The following is a 9,469-nucleotide window of genomic DNA, read 5'->3' as shown; positions in this document are numbered from 1 at the left end:
GAGGGTGGCTGCTCCAAAAACGAGCCTGCAGCACTCAGCAGGAAAAGCTGTGGCATTTGCAGAGGGGACCGGGTGCCTTTCTGGGGGAAATGGGGGCCCCAAACCATTATCTCAGCCTGGCCCCACAGCAGGTGAGACCGAGCCCTGCTGCTTGCGATGCGCTGCATTGGGTTGCACTGCGCAGATGATGCTCCCCGTGGGGTGGGACTGCAGCACTGTGCCCACTGCCAGCCCCTTGTCCTCGGTGTGAGGAGGGAGGGCGCGGTCCTGGAGCATCCCTGAGCAGGTGGGAGCAGCCCTGGGGTGAGCACGGTGCCGGCCGTGGCTCCGTGTGCCGCGTGGAGCCAGCTCGCAGCCTTCGGGAACATTCAGTGATGGATTAAATGCAATCTGACTACCACTGTGGGAGGTTGGAGAGAATTACTTCATACAAATGCACTTCGGAAAGTATTTAGAGTCAAATTTTCAAAAGCCCCTGAACGATTTAAGAGCCAAAATCCCATTTTCCAAAGTCACTTAAGTGAGCAAGGAAAGATCGGTAAAGAAAACACGGCTGCGATGAGTGCGGCGGTGCCCGGGGCGCAGCACCCAGGGGTCCCCAGCAGCACTCCCCACCCCAGGGGGCTCAACCCAGGCTTTAGAACAGGAGAAGGCAGCGGGAGCCTCACGGCTCCTTCCCTTACCCCACAAACACAGCTGCCCTCCTCAAAGCATCCCCCGTCACCACTCAGCATCCTAATGAACCGCAGGGGCGGCTGGGACCCTCGGAGCCTGCAACCACGGAGACTCAACCCCCCCCTCAAAGAGCAAATCCCAAAGCAATCAGCTCTGCGAGCCCCGGCCGGGCTGGTGGAGGTTCCACATTCCTCGGTGGCTATAAAGCTCTTTACTGGGATTGTTTCTCTGCTAAAGCTCCGTGCGGGTGTGCGCGGCCGTGCCCGGCTCCCAGCGCCTTTGCTGCGTGCCATAAAAATAACCCTCTCTGTGCACGGGTTTCACCGGGGCTACACCGAAGCTGGTTTGTGTGCATAAAGGATCTGAGACAGAATGCTTGCTCCAGGATCCCTTACAATTCCTGGAGGACATTTTTGGAAAGGGAAGGGTTGTATTTACTTTGGCAGCTGGCTTCCCTCCTATATACATATGCATGGAAAAACTGCGCTCGCCTCCCATTTCCAGGGCTCCCTGTGCTGCAGAGGGACGGTGCAGGTGGGAGCCTCCAGCCCCCGGTTGGGAACAGCACTGAGGGTGTAAAGCAGAGGAGCAGCTGAGGTTAAACCTCTCCTGCAGCAGCGGTGCAGTGGGGGCTGTCTGCTGCCCATCGGTCCGTCCTCATCCCATGGGATGGCAGAGAGAAGTGCTGCTCGGTGCCGAGCATCCCTGCCCAGTGGGGTGGGCACAAGGGGTGAAGTGACCCACGCTGCCACTCAGTGCTGTGAGATCCGAGCAGGCACATGCAGATATTGCTGCAGGATGCTGCTCACAACGGCTTAGTGCTGTTCCAGGGGTGAGCAGCTCCTGTGAGCACCCGTGTCCCCAGTGCCACCTCTCCCTGTCACCTCTCCCTGCGCCTGCTGTGATTAACTCGCTGCCAGTGGGCTGGAAATAAATCCACATGTTGGCACGTTGTAAACTCATCACGTGCTCGGAGCACGCATTCCAGCCCACCATAAACACCCCTGGCTGCTCACTTGTAAATCTGCCTCCAGGGCTGAGGAGCAGAGCTGTGTCCCTGTGGGTGCTCCTGCCCGGGATGGGGACCCCACTGGGTCTGTGCTCCATAGATGATGGGGGTTGTCCCATGGGATGAGGGCAGTGACCTGCCTGAAGAGTCAGTGTGATGGGTTTGCTGCTCCTGGCGTGTTGCTGTGCTGCTGAAACCTTTCTGCAGTAAACTAGCTTTAAAAGAGAAAAGAAAATAATGTTTTATTATCCTGTGAACAGCTGCTGCTTCGTTTTATGGGGGTTGCTCTCCGAGGAGGTCCAGTTGTGGCACAGAGCTGGGATCTGTGCTCCCTTCTGCCTCACAGCACCGTCACCCATGGGTGCTTTGGGGGTGCCCTGAGGTGCTGAGGTTGTGCAGAGCTCAGCCCTGGTCCCGCTGAGCTCCGCTGCCAGCAGCACTGCCCAGGAAAGTGCACTGGTTGCTATATGATTTTTACCTGCCCCGCTATTGTTGGGGCTATCAATGGGTCGGGGGCAGAATGGGGCCCTTTTCAATGGGCACTGGAGCAGATGGTGCAGTGTGTGATTGGGACATGGGCTCGACCCATTGAATTCCCTGTGATGGGAAGCCTGGGGCACAGCACAGCCCCTCTTTCCCATGGGAAGCCAGGCAGTAGGACGGAGCACCACACAGAGCTCATCCCAGCCCATAGATGGGGTGCAAGGCTTGGGGGGAGACTTGAGGAAAGGGGGATCCCCAATGGGGACAGGTGACCTGGGGACACAGCAGCCCCTGGTGCTCCTCTCCTCCCCCAGCACCGCTGCTCACTGTGCCCTCACTGCGCTGCCAGCTCTGGCCCTCAATGAAATAATGTGTTATTTTAGTTGTAAAGCAGTACGTGGCCCCATTCCAGGCAGCGCAGGGGAACGGCCAGGCGAGCCCACTCCTGCCATGACTGAGCCATGCAGCAGCACTGGCACCACTCTGCCTCCCCCCACCGTGAGGATGGAGGTGATGATGGGAGTGCTGCTCTGCGGGCACTGCTCAGCCATCTGACACCAGGCAGTGCTGTGCAGAGACCTCGTGCCCCCATAGGGAAGGGGCTGTGCACTGCAGCCAGACGTGGGGCACGGCATCCTCCTGGGCTGTGCTGAGGTTTCGGGGTGATGCCAGCTCTGCCCGGGGTGCTGCGGGCCGTGTCCCCTCCCCACCGTCAGGTTTGAGACACCAGTCCTCAAAAATGCCAAAAATGCGCTGGGAATCAAGGTTGGCCTGACGAGTTTTTGATCTTTTTGCAATTGCTGCAGGATTGCTGTAAGTACATCCAGATGGCTGCGGACCACACAGAGGCAGCACGCACCCCTCCACTGCTCAGGGCCACCCCGTGCCACCGCTGGGCACCCGGGGCACAGCGGGATCTGGGACACAGCGAGGGGCAGCGGCTGTCCTGGATGCAGTGAGGACATCCTGGCTGTACCTGGGGCAGAGATGTGTTCTCCAAGCACAGCAGTGAGCGGAGCATCGCGTGGTCTGAACAGAACCATTGGCTGAGAGCTGATGCTGAGCACCAGGTCCCAAAAGTGCCCGCTCCGTCCGCTCGGATGCGTTGGGCTGGGGCTGTCCCTGCGTGGCCTCGTGTGCCACTTCTTCCCTTGTCCCGAGCTTTGCTTTGCAGAAACATCAAACAGAAGGGAAAACACTTTTAATTTACTGAGGCTTCGTTAGCTGCTGTGGCTGCAGGAAGATCCGGGCACGTTCGGTGCTTTGGGCAGCCCTGAACGTCACTGATGGGCAAAGTGCTGAAACAGCTGAGTGCATTTCATAGGAACAGTTGGAAGGGATCTTCATGGGGTCATGGAATTGTTAAGGTTGGAAAAAAACAATGAGGTCATCTAGGTCAAGTCCTCCCAGTCCCAGCCCCATGAACGCTGTGCCTCCCATTGCAGCAGGATGGGGCTGGCATGGGGTCCCCTTCCCCCCAGGCTCCTCCAGATCAATTGGGATTGCTCTCATCGAAACGCAGTCCCACAGTGCCTCATGTCCAACATCAGAAGCATTTCTAGGGAGAGGAGGGTTTGTTTTTTTTCTTCAAGGAAGTCCCCATTAAGGAAAACGTTCTTTGACCAAAAGCATGACGCCTGGTTCTTTCCTCTGCAGTTTAGCCACAAGCAGGAGACAAAATGCTGATGGCACAAGGCGCTGGCTGTCCCCATGGCCCCAGATCCATCTGATCCCACATTCCCAGCTCTATCTGATCCCATGTCCCATCTCCAGCTGTCCCCATATCCTCAGTTCTGGCTGGCCCCACGTCCCCAGCAGCTGCCCACACTCCCCATGGGGCTCACAGTACCTGTGGGGCTCTCCCGGTGCTCCTCTCCCGGTGCCATTGGGGTCCCACACGGTCCCACCCCCCCGTGCCGTTCCCGGTGACCAGCTCTCCCTCCCCTCTCTGCCCACCAACCAGAGGAAGTCGCGACCACAGAGTTCTTGAAAGCATTTTTTTGGTAGAGACCACCGGTACTGAGAGATTAAAATTGCTGTTGTTTCTTCCATTACTCAGCTTTCCTGAATTATGGGGTGTAATACTCAGGGAGTGGGAATAATTAGGGGAGAACAATGGCAGGCTTGAAGGCTTAACTACGCCTGTGTGGTACCGCGAGCGAGTCCAGCCTGCTGTCACATTTCTCTAGGCCTCCATTTTCCACAGCCCATGCCAAGGCGTCTCCACGTCGGGTGCCCACTCCTCGCTTCCTCATTCCATCCTAAACTGCTGCACAGCTCCGTGCAGCCAGGGCTGGGGAGGTGCAGGGGATGGGGGACACCGGAGCCTGGGGTCAGGGGATGCGTGATCCTGAGGGATGCTGGCACCCAGGGGATGCTGGAGCCCGTAGGATGTTGGCACACATGGGATGTTTGATGCTCACGGGGTGCTGCTGCCCATGGAATATTGGAGCCCAAGGGATGTCAGTGCCCGTGGGATGGTGGTGCCTACGGGATGCCGGAGCCCAGGACTGAGGGATGCAAGAGCCTGAGGGATGGGGGAGTGTTGGATGGGGGATGCTGGAGCCCAGGGCAGGAGGCTGCAGGAGTTCAGGGGGTGATGTATCCCAGGGCAGCCCCTTGCCTCGCTGCTCTTGTGTGCTGGGCAGGGAGAGGTCTGACCCAGAGCTCATCCCAGTGCTCCACTCTCAGGGGATTAATCAGGTTTCCAGGGGCCACGTCCAGCTCCCCTCCATGGGAGCTCTGTGCTCGAGCAACTTCCCAGCACTGCCTGGCTGCTGCAGGGAGCAGTAACACGGCTGCCCAAAGGCATTGAGCGCAGGGATGGGCAGGGGGTGCCCATGGGGCTCTCACTGTGGGGTGCAGGGACATGGAGCCAGAGCCTGGGGCAGGGCAGCAAACCCTCCAAGCCTTTGGATGTCAGCGCCGGCACTAATTAAAGCAAAACCAATTTTTTTTTTTTCTTCTGAAATTAGAAAAAAAAAAAAAAAAAGGAAAAAGGAAAAAAATAAATAATAAAAGAAGAGGCATTGTTCTGGTGAGCACTTTCCCTGAGCGCGTCCCCACGTCTCAGCCGGGCATGGTGTGCATGATGTCAGTGGGCTCCGGGCTGAGATGAAAGCTCTGGGGCTGCACTTTGCCTGGGGAGGGGAATGCTGTTAAAGGCTCAGATGGTTATTCTCCTCTCTCTGTTCATTTAACCACTCAGAGGCCTTCGCCGCAGCCATCCGGGTCGGGGCCAGCTGCTCACCACAGCGGGGTGGGATGGGATGGGGACGGGGTCGGGGTTGGGTCACATCCTGGTGTTCTGGGTTGCAGTGATGGGAGCTGCACCGATTTCAAGATGACCCCATAACCATGAGGAGGAGACTGCTGGAGCCCATGGGCACCTGTCAGATCCAGCACTGGTGCCCTGTTCCCATGCATGGGGATGGAGGGTGGCCTGGGGGACAGCTCTGCAAGGATGGGGATGAGTCCCTGCAGGGACATCCAGCCCTGAGCTGCCAGGGGACAGATTTAACCCAGGGGTGCCAGGTCAGACACAGTGGGGTGGGCTCTGCCCTGTGCTGCCCTCAGCTCTGTGCTCTGCAGCCCCATTGGCTGCAGCTTGGGGACACGCAGAGCACTTCACCATTTCCATTCCATTGGAAGCCACAATTAAAACTACTCTAAAAGAAAACAAACATTTCCCATCAAAATGTCTCTCTTCCCTTTTGCTGGCCTGCAGCTGAGGAGCTCACCGTGGGCCCAATCTGCTCAGCACCAACACTTTCCCATTTCTCTTCGGATCACTGCACATCCCCCCTGGGTTGGATGGTCCCTGGAAATGCTGCTGGGGAGGTGCTGGGGGTCCCGTGGGTGCTGCATCCTGCTGCAGGCACTGAGCTCTGCTAGAACAGCAGCCCTCATCCACACCAGTGCAGGCAGATCCTGAAACGGTAATTACAGTGCTAATTAAAAGTGTAATGCTACCTTTCCTCAGGCTGGGAGCAGGAGATGCTGGCTCTCCAGCAGCTGTAGGGCCTGATGCAATTACCTGGCTGAGGGTTTGGTGCTGCTCAGGGAGTTTTCTTCACCCCAGTGCCTCCAATGTGTCCCACCTCTCGTGCACAGCATGGCATGGCTGCTCTGCCCACCCCATCCCCTGCCAGCTTTCCAGGGCAGGGAACATGCTGCATGTTTTTGGCTGGAAAGCACATTATATGCCCAAATGGGATGCATGGAGTGCTGGGAGATGCTCAGTGGGGTCGGCCAGGAGCCTCAGGAAGAGGGAGGAGTGAAATCTGTGCTAAATAATGAGGAGGTTATGGGATGTGTGAACCCAATAGGAGTGTGGTGAGCTGGGGGGTTCCCGGGGAGCAGAGTTCAAGAGAGTTTTTGGAGGAGTGGTATTGCCTCCATCCCTGCATGGTTTGTGCTCTGTGTTGGGAGAAGGGGGAGGAATGTGACACCGATATCTGCTGAAGAAATATCCGTGGGCTGCATGGTGCCACCCTGCTGGGGAGCTGCCATCCCTGTGCTCGAGCCCTGGTGGGGGAGATGTCCCTTTGTGCAGCCCCAGTGAGCGCTGCACATCTGGCTGACAGCTGTGGCAGCTGCCCCAGCAGTGAGGACATCAGCCTGGAAATGTGTCCCTGCCAGAGAGATCCCTGTCCCAGCACCAGCAGTGGCACAGCAGGAGCAGAGCCCTGAGAGAAGGGAATGGATTACCAGTGGTATGTGCCCAGCATCGCCCCATGGCCTGCTCCTCTACACGAGGAGAGCTGGCAAAGCTCCTGCCCTCTCTGAGAACTGCAGCAGCAGCTCTGCAAATCCAACTGCCAGCACCCACAGCTGGGCACGGGGTGAGGACGTGGCCCTGTAGAGGGAACCCATTGCCTGGTGCCCTGCAGCCCCTTCCCCTTGGAGTGCTCCCCCTTGTTGCCTGCACGTTGCCACTGTCATCCTGAATATCACGCAGATACCAGCAGCCCAAAGCTGCCTCTCCTCCTGCCAGGTTAAACTGCTCATCAGGAATGTCTATTATTCCCACAAGTCAACTTTCCCTTTCGTGGTATGTGTCCAGGGGTCAGGGCTGGCACCACATGAAAGCAGAGGGTATTCAATAACCTAGAGCCGTGGAAAGGCTTCAGTCCAACTCCAACCATGTTCGGGGTTTTATTGATGCAGCATGCCTTTCCCCATTTGTTTCCTATAAACAGCACATGGTAATATTTAGGAGGTTTCAAACAGAGCGTTTTGCATGTTCTCCCTTGTCTACAGTGAGCTACTTGGTAGTAGACAGTTCTAATTTACTTAATGCTTTTTTTTTTTGCTTTTTGCTCTTTCAGAGGGCCTGGGCTGGTCCTGACCCAGCTGCCCCTCTTAGGACCACTGTGGGGTCGGAGTGCACATATCCTGCTGCTCAGGGATGGAGGAACGATGACCCCCGTGTGCCATGCAGCCCCAGCTGGGTGCAGAGGGAGGCCCGCTCTGCAGCACTGAGGAGGAGGAGGTGGGGTGCTGAGCTCTCTCTTGCCCCAGAGCAGCCCGGGGGATGCGAGGACAGCCAGCAGCTGCCTTAGGGTGTGCTGGGTGCGTTTTGGGGCCGCGCTGGCTGCAAGCCTTGCTCCTTGCTGCGGGTCGGATGGTGGCACGTGATGCTGTGATGCTTGCCAGCTCCAGCCAAGGGGAAAAGCCCCTTCAGTGCAGGAGCTGCTGGCTGGGTGCCCGGCTGCACCGTGCCTGGCACAAACGGTTCGGTGCCCCTCAGTGCAAAGCCTTCATCAGCTCCCCATCCTTCCCCCCCACCCTGGGATGGGATTGAAGGCGGCACAGACCCCCGGGCCCTGTGCCTGCCCCTGCTCTGTCCCACCGACGTAATGCCACCAGGACACAGAGACAACCTCTGCCGCGGTTAAATCCTCTGCCTGGGGGCAGCTGGAGGGCGAGGCATCGAGCCTGCACCGCCAGCCGGGGCTGCAGACCCCGCAGGACGGCTGTAGGGGCAGGGGGCGGCGGCACACGGCACCCCCAGCCCTCGGGGGCCGCGAGCAGGCGGGCAGGAGCCGGAGCTGGCGAGCTCTCAGCACCCTCTGCCGGCTCTGCTGCCCGGCCCCGGCCCCTCCTGCTCGGGATGGAGCCTCTCCGTGAGCTCTGAGCTGCAGTGCTGCGCTGATCCGCTCCCACTCCGCTGCCCTGAATCCAACGGGGGCTGTCACCCTCTGCCCTCTGAGCCATCGGGGTTTTCCCTGAACAATGACACCAAATCCCCAGGGCTGAGCTGAGCACGGTGATGCTGTGGGCTCTGCGGAGCTCGCGGAGCTCGGAGGGCTCAAATCGCTGCTCCTGGAGAGGTCCCACTCCGACTGCGGTGCAGGAGGGTGCAAGAGGGGGCCCAGCAGCCTCCTGAGATGGCTTTTCTCTGCTGTGAATGGTCACAAACAGCATTTCTTAGCTGCAAGAGGGCTGACAGCAGTCTGTGCAGATGAACACGCACGGGTATTCACGGGGCAGAGAAAGGCTGCTGCTCAAACAAGCAAACATTGACTGTCTGGTTTCCCAGCGCTGCCCCCAGCCACAATCCCTCCGGGCAGCTTTCACACACCCAGCAGCCAGACATTCCTGCTGCTGTGCTCCCATCACCGGGCAGAGGTGAATCCACGCCACTGCACTGCCTGCTGCAGCCCCCCCCGGCCCAAAGAAGCAAAGGGAAACCAGCTGACACTGGGATTCTTTTAATGCAATAGCTTTTAAAATGCAGCCTTAAAATGGTTTTTCAATGGTCAACAGTGAGAAATGTGTAATCTTTTCTACCTCTGTGCCCCAAACCCATCACCCACAGCTGCTCGTGGATGGAACTCTGCCCCTTAGGAGCACTCAGGGCACCCGAACCCTTCGGCTGGAGGACGCCCTTGGGCACAAAACGATGGGGTGAGCTGTCCTGAGGACACCACTCACCTGAAGAACCTCATCCCCTGCACCTTTCCCTCTCACACCTTACACTCAGGCACAAACCCAAGAAGAGATCTGGCCTGCTAGCTCCCCTCTTGTGGCAGTTCGAGCTAACAACTTCAGGCTCCTCATCCTCCCTGTGGCTCTGTGCCTTCATGCTACGTAAAGTGACTGGAGAACTGAACGTCTGCCTGCATTTTCTGCCTGAACAGGACACTGGAGGAAGCTGATTTTCCACCACGTTGCTTTGTGAGATGTTATCTTGCTTTGTGTGATATGATGCTACTTTCTGCCTTTGCTTTACAGAGCAGCAGGTGTTGCAGACTGCCATAGCTTGCCAATTCAAGTAACGTGGGAAATTCTGCTTTA

This window comes from Cyrtonyx montezumae, unplaced genomic scaffold (assembly GCF_038088225.1).
Source record: "Cyrtonyx montezumae isolate F1298 unplaced genomic scaffold, pur_monq_1.0 scaffold_31, whole genome shotgun sequence".
Lineage (NCBI taxonomy): Eukaryota > Metazoa > Chordata > Aves > Galliformes > Odontophoridae > Cyrtonyx > Cyrtonyx montezumae.
This window is presented reverse-complemented; position numbering follows the sequence as displayed.